The sequence below is a fragment of the Cucurbita maxima genome, unplaced genomic scaffold (assembly GCF_002738345.1).
Source record: "Cucurbita maxima cultivar Rimu unplaced genomic scaffold, Cmax_1.0 Cma_Scf00005, whole genome shotgun sequence".
Lineage (NCBI taxonomy): Eukaryota > Viridiplantae > Streptophyta > Magnoliopsida > Cucurbitales > Cucurbitaceae > Cucurbita > Cucurbita maxima.
Window position 1 is genome coordinate 1,345,921 of NW_019272021.1, and position 24,566 is coordinate 1,370,486.

Here is a 24,566-nt window from a genome sequence, read left to right on the forward strand (position 1 = left end):
GATACTTTTATGTTCCCATTAAAAATACATAAGTAAAATATATTATTCACATAAGTAAAATATATTATTCATGTGAATGATTTTTTTATACTTTACTTAACAGTTTGGTTGTAGCTGGCTACGTGTTACTTGTCACAATCCACAATGAGATTGTACCTTCAAGAAAGTCATCAGGATGATGACTAGTCTAAGTCGGGGAGAATATCACAATCTTACTAATGAATCATCTAACACACTAAGAATGAGATATAAGCAAGATTAGAGGCAATGGTGCTGTCACTTAAAATAGGGTCAGAGTAAGGCTATGGGTCATAACCTCAAAACTTGAACTTTCAATGTGATTTTGGTCAAGTGGCTATGAGTTAAGTCTACTTAAATGAAATATTAAAATTTGCCAAATTTGGTATAATTGAACACCAAAAGGAAGCTTGTAATAACCCAAAAATTAGGGGAAAAATAAAAGAAAAAGAAAGGGAAATTTGTACCACATCCTTAAGTTGAGAAGTGGGGAGTTGGTCTCCACTATAAAATGGAGGTCATTTACTTCATTTCATCATCCCACTTGAACGTTTCTAAGCTAGTCAGAGAATAAATTTTCTGACGGCTCTAGACCAGCATTTTAACTAATCCGACTTGGGTCTTAACGTTTGGGCCCTTTCCTATTAGTTTCAATTCTTCGGAAGCGTTTAAGGTTAGTATGACTGCCTTTTGAATCTAGTTTAAATTATTTTATGACAAATTAGGTGAGTCAATTGTCACACTAGAATGCTAATTTATAATTTTGGAACTCCTTGGGTATAATTAAATTTCAGAGAGCACCATTAAGCTAGAGTCAAAGGGTCGTAGTAGCTTCAGCCAAATATGATGATATTTCGTATTAAGACAATGTGGATGTATTAAATGTCATTATGCGTTATGACGATGAGCTTTTTAAGACATACCCCTATGTTAATGATGATGGACGTACGAAGGCGAATGCATGCACATTACCTAGGGTAATGTGTGAATGAAGTATAGGGTTGTGTCATAAGAATGATTTAAAGATGAAAACTATAGGAACCTCATGCATATTGTGTATGCATATACATTGAGATACTTCTCCATTTATGATGATGAGTACGAACGAGTACACTATGATGATGATGATCATGCCTCGAATGGCACTGGGGAGTTTGCTAACCTCCAAACATCCAGCTATAGATAGCTAGCCCGACTATGATGGGTCTAAGAGAGTGCGAATTGCATGTGTTAGCATTTCCTGACCAAATAGTGGGATCACTTACTGAGTATTTCTTAAAATACTCAAGTCGTGTGCTACTTCTATTTCAGGTAAAGACAAGGCACCCCTGTACGACTGACGGTGACATCGCAAAGTAAAAACCATGACACATGCATCGGATAATAGTATTTCATTTCTTAGAGTTTAGGTTAGTATAAGGTGTTTTTACTTTTAAATGTTTTATTTTTTTGTTTAATATTTTGTATGTCCTTTTAAAGACGTGTGAAACATGTAAGTCCATGACAATTTTACTGTTTTTAATGTTTATTTTCCCCATAAGAGAGTGCATTATGACGAAGGTAGCGACTTTAAGTTAGCATAATTCTAGTGCATTTACAACGCTCCATGAGGATGTATGATATTTTGTCAAAATGATGTCTACTTCTACCAAAAGCAAAAGCCTTTAAAATGTACTCCAAAGGAAAACATGGTGTGAGTTCTCCTCCGCCCCTGGGTCGTATACCCTAAGTGAGTTACTCCATAGCACATGTGGGTGTCATGGTGTGTGAGTGAGTATTGCAAGAGAGTTGTTTTCCGTGTCTTCCGTTAGAAATGAGTTAACAAGGATAGTGTTGAACGACATGAGTGTGTCTGACATTGTGTCCATCCTAACCCTTGAGTCGGATATTGGTATATCAGATAGTTTCCTGACATGATATGCATAAATGATTCAGCATGGGCATAAGAAGGTTCATGTCTTAATATTACTCGGATTGATGAATGTTCGAGATGTTCCGATTGTAAAAGAAAATTCACGAGTCAATTCTTGATAAACATGACTGAATGAACTGCAAAGATGGATAATAATGTAGTGCTTGGGATGGCATCAAGATGCATCTTAATATATGGCCAAATGATGATCAATTTCTGCTTTAGTTGTGTTTGGTCAGCCAATGAAAACCCCACCTAAAGTTGAACATTTTTTAGGCTATAAAAAGATTTCATATCTTTGGAAAATACATATCACTAATTGTAATGATAATTTTAATAAACATTTCATATCTTTGGTTTTTTTTTTTTTAAATTAATTTTTCTGTATTTTGACTTTTCTTTTTGGAACAAAAATTAATTTTGCACATTAATTTTTGAATAGAAAGTGTGTAGTTGTTGCACATTTTTGAGGCTATAAAAAGAGGCTTAAAGCATCGGCAAACTCACATCCATTATTCCTCTTCTCTTTTCCCTTTCACATAACAAATTAAACCCAATGAAGAACTTTGGCATCACAGTTGTTTGCTTTTTCGTGGTGGCGCTTCTCACCGGAGCCCATCAGGTAGGCGCACAGCCGACGTGCGATCCTCAGTCGCTGGGCATTCCATGTGGATCTGCAATATTCTTTGGCATACGACCGTCTACCCAATGCTGCAATAGGCTGAGGGAGCAACAGCCATGCTACTGTGCATACCTCAATGATCCAGATTTGAAGGGTTATGTGGACTCTCCTGCCGCAAGAAGGATTGCTAGAGACTGCAACATTAAGATCCCGACTAAGGCCGAGTGCCCTCCAAGCCCTGCTTAGCTGAGTTTGGGCTCTCCTAAAAGAATATAAAGTATTGTATCTGTCACCTTAGTCTACCACAAATTCCCATAACTACAAATAAAGGGAAATCGATCATATACTCTCTTTCTCTATGCTTCCAACTTTTCTTACATATACACACATATGTAATAAAGCCTTAATATATATAAACTCCTAATGTTTGGGTGTTCTAAATTATGTTCTTAGCATAATCATATGTTAATTTTAGAAGGATAGCTTATTAATTATACTATTAAGATCACTTTTGGTTTGTGAGACCTTTTTGTTTTTAGTTTTTATTTTTTTTTAACATAAAATATAAGAAATATATGTGAAAATCCATTTGGCATGCTTACTTTCACAATCCATTCTAGAAAACATAAATCCTAAAATAGTTTTTTTTTTTTTCTTTTAAGAAAACATCAAATATACTAAGAGAGTCTGCCAGATAGGACGGGGATAGGAAGTCTTTCTCATCTTCATCCTTAATCTCTATTCTCAAGAAATTCTTCTTTTATTCTTGTAAATATCGTGTTCTCGTATTCTCGCACATCATTTTTTTCCACTTTTTTTATATAATATAGATTTCGAATAAAAACTTTAATGGATAATTTTTATTTTTTAATTATTTTACTAAAAAAAAATGTAAAAAAATCTTAATAAATTCAATGATACTTCATGAGTAAAATATAATATAAATCGAGATTCCTCCGATTTCTTGATCTACGTGCTTAAACAAACACCTTTTAATACAGCCTTTTCAATTAGCAAGTTTGAATATTATAAATTTCTCTAAGACCTGTTTTGTATACATAACAAAAATTTAACAAACAAAAGTTGTAGAACATTTCTATGGATGTTCGTGTCACTAACTTAAAATCGAGAATAAAAATATGATCTATCAGTGTTTGATAGTTGTCATTGAAGTTGAACCGAAATAGACCTTTTTTCCTTTTACCTAGTTACCACTCTCCACACACAAAAGTTACCACGTTTGCATTGCATTAAGTTTAGTAATCGGAAATATTCCAACATAAATTTCCAGTGTTACTAATAATTCATTTATAAAGTAAAATTGTGTTGAAAATTTTATTTTTCAATAAAGAAACAAAATTAAAATATCATAGTTAAAAAACAGATTAATAAAATGAAATATATAAAAGAGCATTTCTATTGAAAATTTTCTATTATAATTATTTTCATTAATAGAGAAGTAACCAATTGAAAACGACTGCGTTTATGAGTATAGTAAAATTCAAAAATTAAATTTATTAGATACCTAAGATTAGAGATTAGAGTAAGCTATTAAATGAGGCTTTACTTGCAACTTTTTGTTTTCTCTTGACAATTTTTACGAGGATGTAAATAAATAATATAATATTCTTTAAAATGAAAAATAATTTGTTAACACAAGATGAAATAAATATAATTAATAATAAAATGTGTATCTTTGATGAAAGGTTGAATCTCCTACTCTGAAATAAAATGAAAGTTCTTCCACTCACAAGATCTCTCTTCTAAAGTTGTTTTTTTTCTTTATTTATTTATTTGGTATATTTTGAAGGTGGGTCAAAACCACCAAACATCAATAGGGATTAAACCTATGGAAAGATTATAAGTAGAGACTTTTATATCCATGATGAAAATAAGTCATTTTTGGAGAATTATTAGCGACATTATATGTTTGTGTCACCTTTTTGAGACCAAGTAGAAAAGCAAAGATAGGAATAAGTTAAAATGTTGGGAATCCAAATACATTGGTAAAGCTTGGCTTTTACATTATGATTTGCATTTATAAGTCAAAAGTTTTAGAAGGTTGTTTAGATAAGCTTGTTCCTTACTGTTTTAAAAGAGTAGGAAAAAAAAAACTCTTTTGCTTGAAGACAATTATTATCACACCCCGATTTTCATGAGCCACTGTTTATTAAAAATTTGAATACACAATAAAGCAAAAACATAAGTATATGTTATTCACAAATTCAAAATAAAGTCTTAAGTTTGTATACATTAGGTCCAATAAGCAAAACAAAAAAAAAAAAAAAAAAAACGTTTGAATAGTTGAGATATGGTGCGGCTCTTGACCAAGTTCCTTTTTGTCACCGAAAAAATATGAGAGAATGAGAATAAGTACGAAGACTAAGTAATTATTAGGTTGAAGGGACAACAATCAAACCTTCTATGAATGCCGTTTTAAGAGCAAACAAAGGAGCACATTTTGCCCGATGATAGTCTCCCAACATTACGGTCTTTGCACGCTCTTATTCTTACCTAAAAACATTTTAAAAAAAAATTTACTATTGAAAATACTCCATTAAGTAATTTCTATTAGGCTTATAGTTGCAACAAAAAATTAAAAAAGTGATGAACAACTTTATAAAATGTTTTTTTTTTTTTAGAGTATTTGGCATTGGTTGTAATAAAAGAGTAGTGGTTACAAGCATAGAAGTGTGCGCCAAACAACACTATTTAATGAGATTATCCCAACCAATGTATTAAATGTTGATTTGGGTTTGAGCTTCAAATCTCAACCTTTTAATTTATGTTTGGAGCCAAATTTTGTATGACTCTATTAGAAATTTGTCGACATCATGTACAATATATGTTAATTTATAAGTGGTTTGAAATTTGATCTCTTTGTAGTCTTGTCAATTTAAAAACAATGACGGGTTCATTTATGGCTAATAAAAACTTTTCATTAAATTAATAATACTTCCTTTTAATTAGCTACAAGTAAATTAATAATATTCCAAACTGTTGAATCCAAGGTTAGTTGCTAGAGGGAGAACAGTACTGAGAGAGGAGAGAACGTTACCAGGAGAGAGGAGGAGGAGGTTTCTAAGATCACGCTGAGTATGATCGCACGACGATAGAAACGACAAGCAATGTCAAGAACTCACGTCAAGATCTTTCCTGTCATGCCCAACGGGAAAAGGTTCACTGGAACAAGTAGTTGATGGTGAGATTACTGTAATAACTGCTCTTCGACATATCAAATCACGGATCGCCACGTAGACTCAACATACCCATGAAGTCACATAAAAAAAAATGTTTAAAAAATTACACGAGCTTTCAAAGTAAACTCTAAAATAATATTAAAAGTGACATGGATGGAGAGGACTCGAGCTAAGAGCCCCTTTTGCAGTCGTATGGCTCCACACGTTCTCGCCACCATAACTGGTCTACATTCCACCTGAAGAAAATATAATGACATGGAATGAGTATACAAATACTTAGTAACCAACGTACTTTTAGGCTCTTGTCGGATTTAATCCGTACCGAAATAGAGAATCTTGGGCTATGTGCTCGAAACTATCTATAATGATAGCTACTGTGCTCCAAGAGAAGGCCCTAAGGCAATACTCAGAGCATCTGCTACAACATTAGCTTTACTTGGGTGATACTTCAACCATCATCTTTACCTCATGTTAAGTTCTTTTTAGGTGAACAAGTATTTCAAGCGGTTGTGATCGGTGAAAATCTATATATGCTTGTCGTAGAAGTAGTGTTGTCATATCTTCACAGCAAATACTATGACAGCTAACGCCAGGATGTTCATTGGGTAGTTTTCTCGTAGTCCTTCAACTATCTCGATGTGTAGGCTATGAACTTGCCATTTTGCATTAGAATACAACCTAAACCCTTTTCTGATGCATCGCTACCGACAACAAAATTGCCTGAACTGTCTGGTATTGCAGGTACTGGCATTGTCACCTATCTGTGCTTAAGTAAGTGATAATAAAACCAATCTCAGTATACTAGGAAGCATATAAGTCCAATAACTATCGGAGATCACAAGAACATGCATGTGGAAGTTATATGACGGTAAATTGCCACATCATCTAATTATACTCTTAAGGAAAGAGTGAGTGATTGAATGGTTGATAAGAATATTATATTATGAAGAGCAATAAGGATCTATATTCTCTAATATCAACTTAGAGATTTAAACAGATACTTACTGACAACAATCTAAACAAATGCATAGTCTTTAACGTTCCTCCTTGTTTAGATGTTGTGAACTCCAAGCTTTTTCCTGAACATCCATCTTACTCAAATTATCTTTCTGTTTAGAGGTCGTTCAACCAACTCTCAGGTTTTGTTTGTCTCGATTACAGAAAGCTCCTCCTCTGACAGGTGCATCATCAACCAAAGGATCTTGTCGTTCATCTTCAAACTCTTTTAATATGCTACCAAATATTAAATTATTTGGTGCATTAGAAATATGATTCACCTTCGTCAATTCTTCCCAATTCCATTGCTCAGTTCCAGCAAAATGAACATCTTGGCTCACAATAACATGATTGGTGTGTGGTTGAAAAACTCTGTAAGCTTTGGCTATAGTGCTATACCCAACAAAGATGTCAGCTTCTGTTTTTTTTTTTTTTTTTTTTTTTTTTTTTTTTTTTTTTGTCAAGCTTATCACAATTGACCTGTGGAATGTAAATTAAGCAAAGTCACTCAAATACTCTAAGGAAATTTAAAAAATATTTGTAACCATACCAAACTTCAAATGGTGTCATGTCCTTCACAGCTTTTGTTGAAATTTGATTTTGCAAGCACACAACAGTGTTTACTACTTTTCCCCAAAAACGTTTTGGAAGATCCTTCTCATGCATTTGTTGAGGAGTGTATGATGTTGTCAATTGATGTTCAATTCCAGCCTCTTTACAAAACCTGTTAAACGTTTCTAAAGTGTACTCCTTGCCATTATCTGATCTTATAGTCTGAATCAAGCATGCACTTTCATTCTCAACTCTGGCTTTGAATTTCCAAAATACACCCGCAACTTCTGACTTTTGCTTCAGCAATAAGATCCAACACATTCTTGTTAGATCATCAATAAAAATAATGTAATAAGGATTATCATTTAATGATGGTGGTCACTAAGGACCACAAAGATCAGTATGAACCAATTACAGCTTTTTTTAGGCTCTCCATGCCTATTTAGAAAAGGGTTGTCTATGTTGCTTCCCAAAATTACAAGTACGGCAAAATGACATGTCATCATCAATGTCAGTGAGTTATTCTACCAGCTTCTTTGACTGCATTTGAAGCAAACCTCGATGATGAAAGTGTCCAAGTCTTTTGTGCAAAATCTCAATGGTACTAGCTCTAGATATAAAGGTCATATGCTCTTTCTCCATCGGATTTAGAGCAAAGCTTTTTCCTTTCATTTTGACATTGAACAAGTCTTTGCCACTAGCATCTTTGATCAAGCACTGCTTATTCTCAAACAACACTTTATAGTCTTTATCAAGTAACTATCCTACACTTAAGAGATTTTTATCAATTTTAGGTACAAATAAAACATCTGGAATAAATTTTGTACCTTCATAGCTTGTTATATCTCCTGTGCCTTTTCCCTTGATTTCCAAGTGTTCACCATTGTCAATCCTTACTCTTTTAACTTCAGTGTCTCTTAATTCCTCACAAAACTCCATGTCATATATCATATGATTTGTGCACCAACTGTCAATCAACCAGCTCTCGCTTGATTCTTTGCCTGAGAAACAAGTGACAACAAACAATTAATCTTCTTCTTCTTGATCAGCTACCTGTGCATCTACTTCTTTCACCTGATCTTTGACTTTGAAGATCATAGCTTCATGTCCAAGTTGATTGCATTTGGAGAAGAAGGTGTCAGGTCTTCTCCAACACTTGTATGGTGGATGACCTTTCTTCTCACAATGGCGGCAAGGTGGATAGGATTTTTTGGAACCTCCTTCTTTTGTCTTTTGATAATTGACCGATGAATCTCCATTTGTCGATTGGTTTTTGAAACTTTTCTTGTTTTTATACCTTCTGTTGTCTTGATGATTAACAGGTAAGGCACCTTCAATACCCCTTCTTGCCTCATAGACCTCCTCTACTCTTGTGCTTGTAAAGCATTCAAGAGCTCTGTAAGAGAAATATTTGACAAGTCTTTGGTGTTCTATAGAGTAGTAATGATGGCTTTAAACTTCTCTGGAACAGTGACCAGCAACTTTTCAACGATCCTGGAATCATTTAACATAGAACCAAGCAATCTCACCTTGTTGGCAATGCTGAGAAGTCTGTCAAAGTACTCTTTCACTGACTCAGACTCTCTACTCTTGTGCTTGTAAAACATTCAAGAGCTCTGTAAGAGAAATCTTTGACAAGTCATTGATGTTCTATAGAGTAGTAATGATGACTTCAAACTTCTCTGGAACAATGACCAGCAGCTTTTCAACGATCCTGGAATCATTTAACACATAACCAAGCAATCTCACCTTGTTAGCAATGCTGAGAAGTCTGTCAGAGTACTCTTTCACTGACTCAGACTCTCTACTCTTGTGCTTGTAAAACATTCAAAAGCTCTGTAAGAGAAATCTTTGACAAGTCATTGATGTTCTATCGAGTAGTGATGATGACTTCAAACTTCTCTGGAATTGTGACCAACAACTTTTCAATGATCCTGGAATCATTTTATACATAACCAAGCAATCTCACCTTGTTGGCAATGCTAAGAAGTCTATTAAAGTACTCTTTCACTGACTCAGACTTCTTCATCTTCTGCAACTTGAAATCCCTAATCAAATTCAAGACTTTCATTCACGAATCCTCTCATCTCCTTCATATTCAGCCTTTGAGGTAATCCAAGATTTTCTTTGTTGTTTTGAGGGACATTATTCGCATGAAGATCATTTGAGATACAAGTGCAAATAGGCAAGCTTTTGCCTTTGATTTTCTTGTCTTCTTTTCCTTCTATGCTTTGATTTGTGCTACAGTAGGATTTGCTGGAAGTGGAGGGACCTTGTAATCCACTTCTACTGCTTTCCAAAGATCCAATGCCTCCAGGTAAGTCTCCATACGAACTGCCTACATTTGATTATTGTGTCCATCGAAGACTGGTGGTGTAACAACTGAAAAATTGGATTATCTTTTCATTTTGATCTCACAGATCCCTTAAGAATACGACTCTGATACCAATTTGTTAGTGAAAGAGTGAGTGATTGAATAGTTGATAAGAAGATTATATTTCGAAGAGAAATAAGGCTCTCTATATATATAGAATATAAAAAAATTTAAAAAATCTACCTAAAGATCTGCAGAAAATTGGGTAACAAACCAGTAAACAAATCAAAACTAAACTCAGAGACTTAATCAAATACTAACTGACAACAATCTAAACAAGCACGCGATCTTTAACATATATATTCTCATGAAACTGAAATGACAAAACTCCTAAACATACTAATAAGTCTTTGCTCTAAAATCAAATCGGCTTCTACAAATATTTCTTAATAAAAAGTTAGCTCCATACAGTTATTTACATGAATGTAGATTTCTCGAGCTTATTTCAAGTCTTCAAGGATGTTCCAAATTAACTAAATTCCTCAAAGGTGTCCTATAAAAAGGGATCATGGGAATTAGTGATAAATATAACTAGATTGGGATAGAATGGATCACATTTGCATGGAAAAAGGAAGAAAAATCCTTGATTTCGACTTGTACCAATCGGATCAGGTTGGGCATAAATCAGGTCAGATACTCAGATCGGGTTGAGTCATGCAGATTGAGTCAAATACTCGAGTTGGGTCGGGTCACACGAATTGGGTAGTGTCATGCTGATCGAGATGTCTTCAACCTTCTTCTCGAGCGGTTGCATGCGCAATTCTCCTCCGATTCACCCTCACCTTCTAAGTTTTTTCTCTTCTGATTCACACTATGTAAGTTAGGATATGAGATGTTTATGTTATGTTATGTTATGGACCTTGTTGTAACTTTCATGTCATATGATGTATAATACCTATATATGATATATCGTGCACACTATGATAACATGATTACTTTAGGATTATGAAATACCGTTACGCCACGTATGTATTCATAAAAGTTATGTCTATGAAATAACAAATGTACAACAAGCATCATATGTTTATATCATGATTAAAAATATGGGAACCTCATGTATTTTGTGTGTCACGTGCATCGGGATACTTCCCTATTATGATGAGTACAACCGCATACATTACAATATTTATGGATGTCATGATATTATTATGCGGCTTATTTTCTCTCCATGGCTATGGCAGCGTGAGCTGCGCTAGCTGAGGGGCAAGCCCAAGGAATACGTATACACCTGCCTAGTGCGTGTGCATACGTGGGCACGTGTAGAGTACTACACATCCATTTTTTGCTTGGATTAGAAAACAGAGTTGAAGGGCATGAAATGTTTTTATAAAAGGATATGTCCCACCATGATTGCTTGTGGATGCATTTTCCGACCCATTAGTGGAGTTACTTATTGAGTTTTTCTTTAAAATACTCCAAAAACATGCTCCTTATATTTTTCAAGTAAATGTAAGACAACCTTTGTACGGATGACAACGTCGCATTGGAGGCCATGGGACCGAAGCTAGAAAGTTACATTTATGATTAAATTGTAAAACTTAAGTTAGATGAAAGTATTTCGTTACTTCGAGTTTTTGTCATTTTGTTTATACTATGACGTGACAATCTTGTTTTTATATAATTTCATATTTAGCTTCCATTCAAAAAATATTATGACCGTGAGCAGCCAACCATTAATCTAATGCCAACTATATTTATTAGTTGGCTGTTATCATCAAAATCTTACCTTATGGAAAATAAGTTTTTAACAATTAAAATGAAGGAATAAAGTAGGTGGGAAAAAAGTGAGAAATTAATAAAGGGCTGCCCATTTTCTCCATAATTTCCACTTTATGAGCCTATAAATTCTACTAAAACGCTTGCCAATCACACAACCATTCCCCTTTCTCTTGCCTTCCACACATATCATTCCTCTCAAAACCCAGAGAAAATGAAGAAATTCCCCATCACAATTGCTTTCCTTTTCATGGCGGTGATGGTGGCGCTTCTGAGCGCAGCTCGTGTGGCGGAGGCGGTGAACTGCATCCCTACGGAGCTGTCCTCATGTGCGGGGGCAATCTCGTCGTCGGCGAACCCATCCAGCACTTGTTGCAATAAGTTGAGAGAGCAAAAACCATGCCTTTGCAGTTATATAAGGAATCCATCGTTTAGTCCTTACGTGCAATCTCCTGGCGCCAGAAATGTTGCTGCCAAGTGTGGCGTTCCCTTCCCCAGCTGCTAGACCCTACACCCCTTGCTTTCCATATAGATATCAAGTTGGGGAGCCTATTACAAAGTCCAAGTATCAAAATAATAAAAACAAAAAAGAAAAAATTTAAACTTAGTAGTAGTCATCGTATATCTATTAAGCTCTGTTTCCACTGTATGTGCTTCAACTTTTACGTTGAGAAGATTAGTATTAAAATAAAGCATGAAATATTAAGAGATGCTCTAATTACCTTTGTTTCTTAATTCTATTTGGGTTTCAATTACACTTTTAAAAATGATTTTTCTTTTTTAAAATACTTTCTGAAAAATGCTAATCTTGGTTCTATAAAAGTCTTGGATGTGGGGCTGGTAGTGACAAATGTTATCTGTTTTGGGACAGCTGGTTGAGTTTGATTTATACCCAATCACTTGCATTTAATTGAATTTAATGCTTGTAATGAATTCAAATAAAAAAAATATTTTTATAAAATTTAATTTGACGTGCATATAATGTAATGGTTATGGACCGAGCTATACACTTTAGAGATTATTAACATCAATAAGGTCTACTTAAATAATTTTTATAGTCTACAAAACAAGTGCATGTGTTACGTAGCTGATAAATTTATTGGACATATAAATTGTTCTCGTTCATCACGTTATTGCACTCGCATGTTCACGTCTTATTCTTTCCTTCCATCCATCTCACTATTGTTCTTGTTCATCACGTTATTGCACTCGTATGTTCACGTCTTATTCTTTCATTTCTTTGTTTGACCATTGAATACACATTTTGTCATCTTCATTCTTTCCTTCCTCTCCGGACAATTTAAACCATCTATTCAAGTCATCGTAAGACACTCGAACAATTTAAAAGAAAACTCGATCTACTTGAATGACTTTAGCATGCAAATTCTAACACAAAATGAACAAAGTCATGACTTAAGAAATATAATATACAAATTTTCTTTTAATATTCAATCAAAATCTTCGTACTAGAGTAGCAACATGAACATGAACATGAAATATAGATCGTAACTATGGCCATCTTAATTTATGTTTTATTTAGATAGATTTGATAGGGTGTAGATAGGAGTAAGTTGCTTGGAAGCATGAGACATTAATACATGAAATTACAAGATCATATTGCATTCATGGAAATGTGGATAATAAATAATAATTTTGTAAGAGGGTAGATACAGAGTATGAATGGAAATGTGGTTGGAAAGCGTGATTGAAGTTGTAATTCCCATAAATTCTGGAAACTTGCATAAATGTGGTCCCACCTTGACCTGAAAAGTCAAAATTCCAAAAATAAAATGGGACCCACTTGTGTCGGTATTACGAGAATATCTCACTCCTCATTTACCTCTAAATAAGTCCATTTCATAATAATTTCGATTTATATATTTCTTTTATAAATTTATTAAATCTATATCCTCTCACTCTAAATTTCTAATTACACCATATTAAACTATATTGAGTTTGATTTGAGAACTTAGTACAAAAACAAATATTATTAATATTAAAACATAATCACTACTTCATTTATTAAGTTCAATTTCTTAAGTAAAGATTAAAAAAAATACTTCAAATAGATAAATATTCGTTAAAGAAAGGCAAGTTTATTATTATTTTTTTTTTTAAATATTGAACAAATCAATAAATTCATAATTATATTGAGGTTGATTTGAAAGCTAAGTAGAAAATGAAAGGTTTAAGAAGATATTTAATATTTTTTATGGTTTAAAAATTTATTTAATATATAATGAAAATTTTAAGGATGTAGTAAATATTATTTTAAATTTAGAGATGAAAATATAATTGTGTAAGATTAAACTAGAAGAATGAATGTTAGTTATTTCCAACTGAAAAAAAAAAAAACAATTGAAAATATAGATAAATACGATTAATTTGGCCAAAATACCATGACCAAAATCAAAATCAATAGAAATAGAACGGGTACTTTATTAGTTATTTACAACTGGAGTATGAGTGTGCGATACAAAAGAATATATTGCCGATCTTAAAAATAAAATACAGACTAGTTGACACTCCGGGCTGACCCCTTTCAGTGATAGCATAGCTCCTGAGCACCTCCCTACCTTCGTCGGTACTTGAAAAATAAAAGGGGAAGGGGTGAGTTATAATAACCCAATTAAAAAAAAAAAATTATCTCATATTGCTTAAAGGTGAGAAGTGAGAGTTGGTCTCCACTGTAAAAGACAGGTCTCTCAATTTATTTTAGCATCCCACTTGAACAGCTCGAGTCAGTTGGAGAATACACTTTCTAATGGCTCAATGTTAACATTTTGGCTGATCTAGCTTGGATTTGATATGCTCGGACTCTTTCCTCCTAATTTCAATTACTCGGAAGCATTTAAGGTTACAATTGTAAGGTTGAATGGTGCAATAACCTATATGGGTCACAACTTCATATATATATGTGTACAATGAGGATTATATTAGGAGATGCTTATCCATGAATAGAGGATTCTCCTACTATGTATAAATATAACCTTCTACCCCCTCAATCTAGACAATGCACTACTAAGTTCAAATTGCGCCGAAAACTCCTAAAAGAAGGAGCTAGCAGTGGCTTTGTCATGATATCGGCGAGCTGATCATTAGAAGATATGAGCCACACATCAAGCTCAGGAGTCAATACTCATTCACGAATGAAGTGATAATCAACCTCAACATGCTTCGTTCGTCGATGAAAGACTGGATTGACGGACAAATAGGTGGCACCAATGTTGTCACACCACAGGCTAGGCGCTCGCGCTTCGGAAATCCCGAGCTCATACAAGAGGACTTGGATCAAGATTAATTTGGTAGTGGCATTAACAACCACCTTGTATTCGGCCTCTGTTCTAGAACTAGAAATTTTCGATTATTTCCTTGAACTCCAAGAGATAGGATTGCCACCAAAGAAGTTCGCATAGCCTCCAATGCTTTGACGGTCATCAAGATTTCCCACCTAATTAGCATCCGACAAGGCACTAAGCAAATTAGTGCTGAACTTTATAAAATACAAGTCAATATCAATAGTGTCATGTAGATAACGAGAATCCGTTTGACCGCTGCCCAATGTACAGAAGTCAGGAAGGACATGAATTGACACACTCTGTTGACCACAAAAGGAGATATTAGGACGTGTCCGAGACAAATATTAGAGAGCACCAACAACACTTCAATAGTGAATAGTATCCTCCGGCGAGAGCTTTTCACCACCAACTAATAACAACTTCTCACTAAGAGCATAGGTGTGGGCAAACCATTGGAGGTGAGCATATTGGTTATGGACAAAAAGTCAGAGGCGTCCATGGTCGCCAGTGAGACCTGAAAACTCAGGTGAACGCTAAAGTTTTCGTTCTCACACGACCCACGACCCACGAACCCCACCCAACTTCTGGATCACCACAACACCAAACCCTGGACTACAGCCCCCTCAGAACCACTTGCAAGAAAAGAAAACGGTGAGAAGCCGAGAGAGGCAGTGAAATCGACGACGCTCCGACGAAGTGAACCTATACGAAACCAACGTCGAAATCTCCAATTTATGCCACAAAAATAATCCCAGAGACTTGTACACACACCAGGGATAGATTTTGACGCTTCATACACGCCGTACGCCATTGGAGGAGGTAAACAAAACCTCGAGTTTTCAGATATCCCTAGATCTGGAAGGTTTCAGCCTATACGAGCCAAACAAACGCCATAAACGAGAAGAGAAGGAAAAGGAGACTCGGAAACAAAAGAAAAAGGAGGAAAACGGATGTCAGAAACGAAGTTATCACAGAGAGAGAAAAGTCGCCGGAACTTTTTCTGGTAATCGGGCGAAGAAGACGAATCCGAACCCGAGACTTGAACCGGGATCCCAACCCGTCTGCAGCCCAGTCTACTTCGACCCAATGAAAGAAATCGCGGCCCAAAGACATCCGCGCCTCGGCCCAACCCCATCAGTTGTGATCCGAGACCTCAAACCCGACTCCAAACCATTTGCGATCCAGTCCATCTTCGACAGTCCAAATCCTCAGCCCAAATAGAATTCCTGCGGCCCAATAATAGAACCCAGCCCAAAAACCGTGACTGAGACCCGAACCGCTTGACAACCCGAGCCTTGACCCGACATCGGCTTACACACACGGTCGCTTCTGGTTGTGCCAATGTTAGGTGTCCGAAGAAAAAAATGACTTGATGCAACGGAGCATCGATTTTAAAGAATGGAACATAAGGACCTTAGGCTAGATAAGATTTCAAGACAAATTAATAGACTCTAGTGACATATAGCCTACCACTACCACCCTATATACGACGGACCTCATTTACTAATTGACTGTAAACCCGTCAATTTAACGAAGAATTAAGTTACAAAGAGAAGCCTATAAAAATCTTAACCCGCAAGTTGTCTTACACAATAAAGATATTGCCTTCGTCAAGTACGGAGGCGAGACCACACATGCAAGCCACCACGTTAGAACACGAAGATAAAAGAAAAACACTCGAATTAGTACACAAGTTTAATACTTTCGAAGACAAAGTTTCTTTTTTCGAGGGGTATAATGTAAGGATTAAAAAAAATATATGCATAATAATAATAATAATAAAAAATAAATGAGCTGTGACAATTATGGAATTTTGCGCAACTAATTTTTTACCAAACCCTTCCCTCCATTCGAATTTTGCAGTCAACCATATTCCTCGATAGTGGTTAAATAATGGTGGCAATTGCATTGCTAATTTTGCTGTAAAATGCATTCCTCTTTTTGGTATTAATTTTGCTGTCAACCGCATTCCTAAATAGTGGTTAAACAGTGGTGGCTCTTATCCTAAATAGTGTATGGTTATAGTTAGAAATTCCTAAAGAGTTATAGTGTTATAGTTAGCAACGTCATATAAGATTTGTTATAGTGGAGAAGATATTAACAAAATTAATACTAAAACTTCCCATTTATCAATTTCTAACTATAACACTATTTAGGAATATGGTTAACCCCTATTTAGGAGATTTGTTATAGTGTTATAGTTAGAAATAGTGTTATAGTGTTTTAGTTAGGAATATGATAAAATAGTGGTTAAAACTTCCTTCTTATCCTCAAAACCCCCTCTCCTACTCTAAAATCTACGGGCCCAATTCTAATCCCATTTCCACTTTTTTCAATTCATTCTTGTATGCCACCACCACGAGCCGAAAATCTTTTTCGACCCTAATAAGAATCAACTATCGTAGATAGCATAGGATGCGTACAAGGAGCTAGGAGCTTATGTATAGTTTAGGGAGTACATCGGTTAAGGCCTACTACTAATTTAGTGGCTCTACCGTCATAGGTTATGCAAAAATTGTATGCTATATGTTGGCACGTGTCTGTGGTTTCGCACATGTCATAACTTGTGTGTTTAGACTGTACGATTTAATACGTAAAAATATGTATGTGAACGATTTTTTTTTTTTTTTTTTTTTAACAACTCAATGTGTGATATAATGTGATGTAATGTATTATGCTTAGAATGTTTATGTGATCGTTGAGATAATTTCTGTATGAATCGCTCGTCCTGATATGTTATGATGAAAGCATGAAATGTGATATTATGTTTCCTAATTTGTATGTATACAACATGATATGTATGACATGAAATCACAATGAATAGCATGAAACATAACCTTGTTAGGATTATGCATGATAGGAGGACTGAATGATGAGTAGTATTATGATATGAATGAAAATGGTGGCAGGGTTATAATAATGTTAAAAAATAGAAATATTGAGGACCTCATGTATTGTGTGCTCATGCATTTAAGGGATACCTCTATTCCATCATGAGGGTACGAACGTGTACACCAAAGGGTAGGAGAACGATCGTTATGTTTTACATAACTCTGCTGTGATGGTTACTAGTTCTAACAGGTGTCCAGCCTAAGGAGCTCCTAAATATGCTCATCCGACAAGGAAAGTGACCCAGCCGTGTGCAAACTGACTGGTGAGTTCACACGCACGTATGGACTGTGTGTAGAGTATATGGTACACATCCAAGTTTGCATGTGTTTGTTGCATAAACCTAATAGGGGGTCGCATACTGAGTATTCTTAAAATACTCAAGCCTCGTGCTACTACATTTTTCAGATAAAGGCAAGGCACTCATGTGAGACCGATGGAAGCATCACAAATCCCGTAACAGTAGCACATGCATAGGATATATTTGCTTTTCAATTTAATAATATAGGTTGAATCGGATGCAAGGTTGGGGAAGAACTAGGTGGGGCTCTCTTGAACGGAAAAACATTCTCATCAAATATGACGTCTCTAGAAATATAGACACGACTAGAATCGGTGTCAAGGCACTTATACCCTTTATGTAAAGAACGCTTGCCTAAAAAGACACATTTCTTGGATTGAAATGAGAGCTTTTATTTGTTGTAAAGGCGAAGGTGAGGCCAACGAGCACACCCAAAAGTTTTTAATAAGGAGTAATTTGGTGGGGTATGAGAAAGATGCTCTAAGGAGCATTTGTTATCGATGACACGAGTAGGAAGATGATTGGAGAGATATGTGGCTGTAAGAAACGTGTAATCCCAAAATTTAATAGGTAAATCAGTAGGAGCTAGGACTAGGCTCGTTTCAAGAATATGATAGTGCTTACATTCAGCAGACCCATTTTGTTGATGCGTGTGTGGGCACGAAACACGATAAGCAATTCCAAAGGAACAAAAAAATGTGTTAATTTTTTTTATATTCCCCACCACAATCAGACTGGACGCGCTTGATTTTAGTATCCATGAGGCACTCAACATGAGCTTAGAACTGCAAAAGTATACAAGGAGCTTCTGTACAATCATGCATCAAACAAATCCATGAAAATTTACTCAAATCATCAATGAAGCTAATATAATATTTAAAGACCTCAACAGATGGAGGCGCAGGACCCCAAACATTAGAAAAAAATCAGTTCTAAAAGTGACGAAGACCGATGAAAAGAACTAGTATATGGTAACTGATGACTTTTTGCTAACTGACACGCATTATAAACTAGTAAAGGTGACTCACTAGCACACGAAATATTATTGAGATGCAAAATTGACTTCACTACTTGAGTTGAAAGATGTCCAAGACGTGCATGTCATTGGGCATGACTAGTAGATTTGTTCACTAAGGCATGCTTGAGATAATCGACATCAGATGGCTTGATAGGATAGAGATTAGACTCACAACTCCCGTCCATAAGACTTTTCCTCGACCGTTTATCCTTAATAGAAAAATTCCAAGGATGGTATTCAAAGAATATGTCATTATCAGGGAAAAATTTATGAACAGAAAAAAGATGTTTGGAAATTTCAGGCACATGCAAAATAGTACGCAATGCAAGAGGACGAGCAACAATATTAATTGAAGAATGAATGACCAATAGAAAATTCCGCAAACTTGCTCCATTGTCGACTTGAACTTGTTCACCTCCATTATAGCGTTCACGCATAATGAGATGATCGAGGTCACTGGTGATATGATCAGTGGCGCCTATGTCGTTATACCAATTTGGATCAATCTTGTAGGAGGAAGTAGTTGTCAGTGCTGCAGAAGGAGGTTCATCTTGATAGGACTCATCTATCCTATACCAGCAGCGTACGACAGTATGCCCCTCTTTGTTGCAAATTTGGCAGGAAGGACGAGCAGAAAGGTCATGACAACCACCAGCCGGACGAATGGTCGCGCCACCTCGAGAATGACCACGACCACGATCCCCACGCCCACGGTTCTTCTATTGATCACCACGACCAGCATAATTGACCGAAGATCCAGGAATTAACTGAAGTTCAGCCTGGTGTTGTAGTTGGTGAGCTTCAAACGCCATTAGATGTGCAAACACATCATCAAGCGTGAGAGCTTCACTCTTGGTAGTCATCGAGGTGACGAAGGGATCATAGTCATGGCCAAGACCAGCGAGGAGATATGCAATCACGTCATCATCTCGAAAGGTCGAGCCGGCGGTGGCCAACCCTTTGATCTTGCAAAAATAATTTGCAGCAAACAGATCAAGTTTCTTGGATGTGGTGAGCTCTACACAGATATGAACAGTGCGAGCACGAGTTGACGAGAAAAACATCCGCTGCAAGGTATCCCACGCCTCCTTGGACATAGTAGTGGCAACCACATCACGAAGAATCTCTTCAGACATGGAGGAGCAAAGAGACCAGGTCAGCACCAGCAGCTGTTGAGGAAGGGATCAGCTTGGTTGGTGCGACAATGGTGCCATCGAGGTAGCCCATAAGCTTCGTACTCCATAGGTAGGGGAGGAGTTGGGCGAACCATATGATGAAGTTATTCTTGGTGAGATGAATTGTGACAGCGTGGTCGAGAGGGATTGGGACAAAGGTCGACATCATGGTAGATGAGATCGTGTTGGAGATGGTGGATGGGGAGGAGGAGGAAGATATGGTAGACATTGTGTTAATGAATAAACCTTGACTCTGATACCGTGTTAGGTTGAATGGCGCAATGGACCTCTATGGGTCACAGCCTCATATATATATATATAGATGTGTATTATATGGTGAGCCTTGATCCACGGTAACAAACTAGGAAATGAGGAGATGGAGCTCCAAAAATAAAGAATTTTTACTACTATGTAGAGATGTAACCTCCTACTAACAATGACTACTTTTAGCTAGTTCTGAAGTTAAGTTTAAAGTATTTATGCATAATTAGGCTTAACTATTTTAAATTATTTGGTGTAAGTTTAAATTATTTTATACAAAATTAAGCGAACCAATTTCTATAGTATAACTCTAATTTATGATGTTGTACTTCTTAGGCAGAATTAAATTTCCGAGAACAACGTTAAGCTTGCATCAAGGGGTCGTAGTAACTTCATTCTAGGCCAACCAAGTAGGTGGCCCTATCGTCGTTTGGTTATAATTATGTGCTGAATGATGACACGACCCTGGCTTCAAATGTGTTATATTCCTGTATATGCAAATTATTATGAAATGATATGTATTTGAGATGTTACGTGAATGTTATGTTGTGTGTGACAAATTGATATGTTTATGATATGATATGATGAAGACATGCTCGGATTATGTTATGTGACTGTTATAATAGATGAGATGGTATGATATGTGCATGATGTGAATTGTTACGTGCAAGTATACGAAAATGTTATGGTATGACATATGTACAACATGAATAATATATGATATGATTGACATGCAAAATGACGAATTGACATGAAATAGAACTCCGATACACATATAGAAGATATGATAGACGATATGATAAAAATGATATGATATGAAGGAAGACGCTAGCGGAATTGTTGTATATGATAATGAAAATGAAAAAATGATCGGACCTCATGCATTATTGTGTGCTCATGCATTGGGGAATACCCCTTATCCTTCACGATAGTATGGACGCGTATACTACGAGGCAAGGAAACGATCATTAACGGGTGTCTGACATCAATAGCTATTACATAATGCTCGCCCGACCAGAAAGAGCCTAGGATGTGTGCAAACCAATTGATGAGTCCATACTTGCACGTGTTGACTGTGTGTATGAAAATTAAGTGCACATCTTATTGCTCGTTTAGGATAGCCATCATAGGAAAATAGATTTTTATGATAGGTCTCATTCATGAAATTGTATGTGTTTGCGTTTAACCTCGATAGGGGGGTTGCATACTTAGTATTTCTTAAAATACTACTAAAGCCACATGCTACCCTTATTTTTTAGATAAAGGCAAGGCATCCTATACGGCTAGCAATGACATCGTAATTCGAGACCACGACACATGCATAGGGTAGTTGTACTTACTTAAAATTAGGTTAGAATAGAGTGTTTTAAATTTTAACGTTTAGTTATTTCATTTAGTATTTCGTTGTGTCATTTTAAAGATATTTTTGAACACGTAAGTCCATAGCAGTGTTTTGAGATGAAGTTTATGTTTTATGATATAGTCTAAACGTTTATTTTTGTAAAAAATAATTACGTTATGATGACAGTAGTGACTCTAGGTAAGTAGAAATCTAGGGTCGTTAAATGAGTATAAAATACCCAGTAAGAAAAATACTTGTAGACTCTCATCACATCCTTAACGTAATAAGTTTCCACAGGCTTGTCATAGGGCTCTAAGAAGTTCGAGCCTAATTCAGGTATCCCTTGATTGTTACCTCACACCACACCTATGCCTATCACAAGCTAATCTATTTGTGTAGTCCCTCTTCTTCTTTCAAAGTGAGTTTCCTCCATACACGATAATAACTAAATATACTACTTATGTAGTCTATCATCAACTCATAGAGAGGGTTTGTTATACACACAATAGTATATCTTCAATCAGCTACCTGTGTAGCCCTCGTCCCCTCTCATGACGAGTTATTATATACACAATAGTGATTCTTCATGCTATTTACTTATATAGTCTCTCGTCCCTCTCAAGGCATATTATCATACATACAGTAGCAGTTCCTTATGTTACCCACTTATGTAGTCCCTCATCCTCTCTCAAGGCAGGTGTATCATACATAGTGGTAGTTCCTTATATCATCTACTTGTGTAGTCCCTCGCCCCCTATTAAGGCGATTTATACCCTATACACATAGTGACTCTTAAAACAACTCCGTTTGTGTTCCTATCGATCTTACATGTTTTTGCAGTTCATCTTGGGTGCCGTGGAAATTTATTAGGTTCGAAGGTGTCTAGGCAAATTAGGTTACAAATTTATTAGGCTAAGCCAAATCTCGAGATGCACCTAGGTCTTTGATTTTCGCTCACGATCCTAAGGTGCTCAACGTACCAGAAACATATTGACCTGAGACATTACACAACACTCTAGCACCCTAAACTTATTCAGATTCATGCATGTCTTACTAGGGAGATATTCTATCGATCACCTAGTGCACAAAAATAAATGTACATCTAGGCTTAATAAAGACATATTCCTATGAATCACGTAAGCACATATAATTCGTGCATACATTCACATAAATCTAGCATACAATTTTGTCAAATTCTGTTAAAGGTTAGATGTCTTTATTTTGGTAATACGGTTGATACGACCCATTTTGTAATTGTTACAAATGATTTGATTCAAATTGTTATGTGGAGATATGTAAGTAGGAGTATACTCCAGTGAGTTTGTATTAGACTAGATCACAAAATAATTAATCTTTCTTTACAAAATTTGTTAATTAAGAATATTAATATTTTCGAGAATGATCATATGTGACTCAATTTTAATTTTGAGTGAGATATGAGCACGTGCATGTAAAGGTTTGTCCTTTGATTTGCATGAGTGAGAAGGACTTTATAGGCCATTCAATATAAGACTTGATCAAATAATGAATTGAGAATATAATCTTATAAGATGAAATTTACTCCTTCCTATATTGGGAAAGTAGATGATTAGCTCTCCTCAAACATGGTTCAAAGGAGTATAGCTTTGTTGGGTGAACTTTGTGCTCTTAGCTTATGGGGTTCCACCCTTCTTCACTAGTGTGAGAGAGACTTATTTTATAGTTTGATCATAATTAAATTGTTCGTTAGAATCCGTGGTACATCTGGTGAAGAATGAACTTGTGGGAGTAAAATAGAATTTTGACTTAACAATAATCATAAAAAACACATGAAGGATCAACTTGCTTGTAATGGTTATATCAAGGATCCTCTTGAAAATCATTTTCAGATATGCAAACCATCATAGAGTCAATTAATCAAAATTAAGGGACCTTAGTGGTGGATTACCCACAACGTGTAATCTATTTAACTAAAATAGTTTTCAACAATCACTCCTCAGTGGTCATTGGTGGTTGATGATCTGATACACACAACGTGTAACCCCTGCCACGAAATAATTTTTAGCAATCAACTTGGCAGACATGACTTGCTTGCATATGAATTTAATGTATATCACCTTTGATTCTCACGTGAGAGAGGACTTTTGACTCGATTTGACTTATATTTGTCTTACTTTTTTGCCCTTATTTTGATACTTACCTTAATTTAACTTGAATTATCAAATAAATTTCATAAAATTATGCACTCATAGCATGCGAAAAAATGAGCTCGGAAAAGCACGTGTCACCCAAGTAAATAACCATTCCGACTTTCTTCAAGTAATACTTATAGAGATCACTAAGACCTTTTAGCATGTGACCATCTCTTGCCTTAGATGATTAGAATGTGTATGATGTGAAAAATTACTCAAAATACCACTAGAATGAGATTTTGAGATGACATGTTGTTTTAAATGTTTTTCAATTTGCTAGAAAAGAGGATGAGATGTTGTGATGAGTGCTCTAGGTGATTGATGAATATTATTTTCCTATTGAGCTTGCATGAATATTTAGATATAGTATTTCATGCTTTAGGTGATTAATAGAACTATCTCCCTAATAAGCATGCATGAATGAACTATGTTGAGATTATGACACTAGAATTAGGATGGTTTCATGTTAACCTAGGTCAAAACGTTTTCAGTAGACCGAGCACCCTAGGATCGTGAATGGTAATCAACAAGACCATAGTGCTCCCAGAAATTAGATTAGTCCCAATGAACTAGTCTTGAACGTCCTAGAAATGTAAGTTCGAGATTTAAACCATCTAGATACCCTAAGAATCTAATAAACCTCCAAGGTACTCAAGGAAAACTAAGAAAGCTTACAAGGTATCTAACATTGTGAATGATATCAAGGTTAAATTGTACTGT

At 35.7% G+C, this 24,566-nt stretch overlaps 1 non-coding gene across 1 annotated transcript; it reads right to left on the bottom strand.

Moving 5' to 3' along the window:
• Positions 1-19,695: 19,695 nt before the first annotated feature.
• On the bottom strand, positions 19,696-19,835 carry LOC111480142. The gene has a single exon (XR_002717758.1). It is a non-coding gene; the product is annotated as a small nucleolar RNA Z247 (small nucleolar RNA).
• Positions 19,836-24,566: the final 4,731 nt, after the last annotated feature.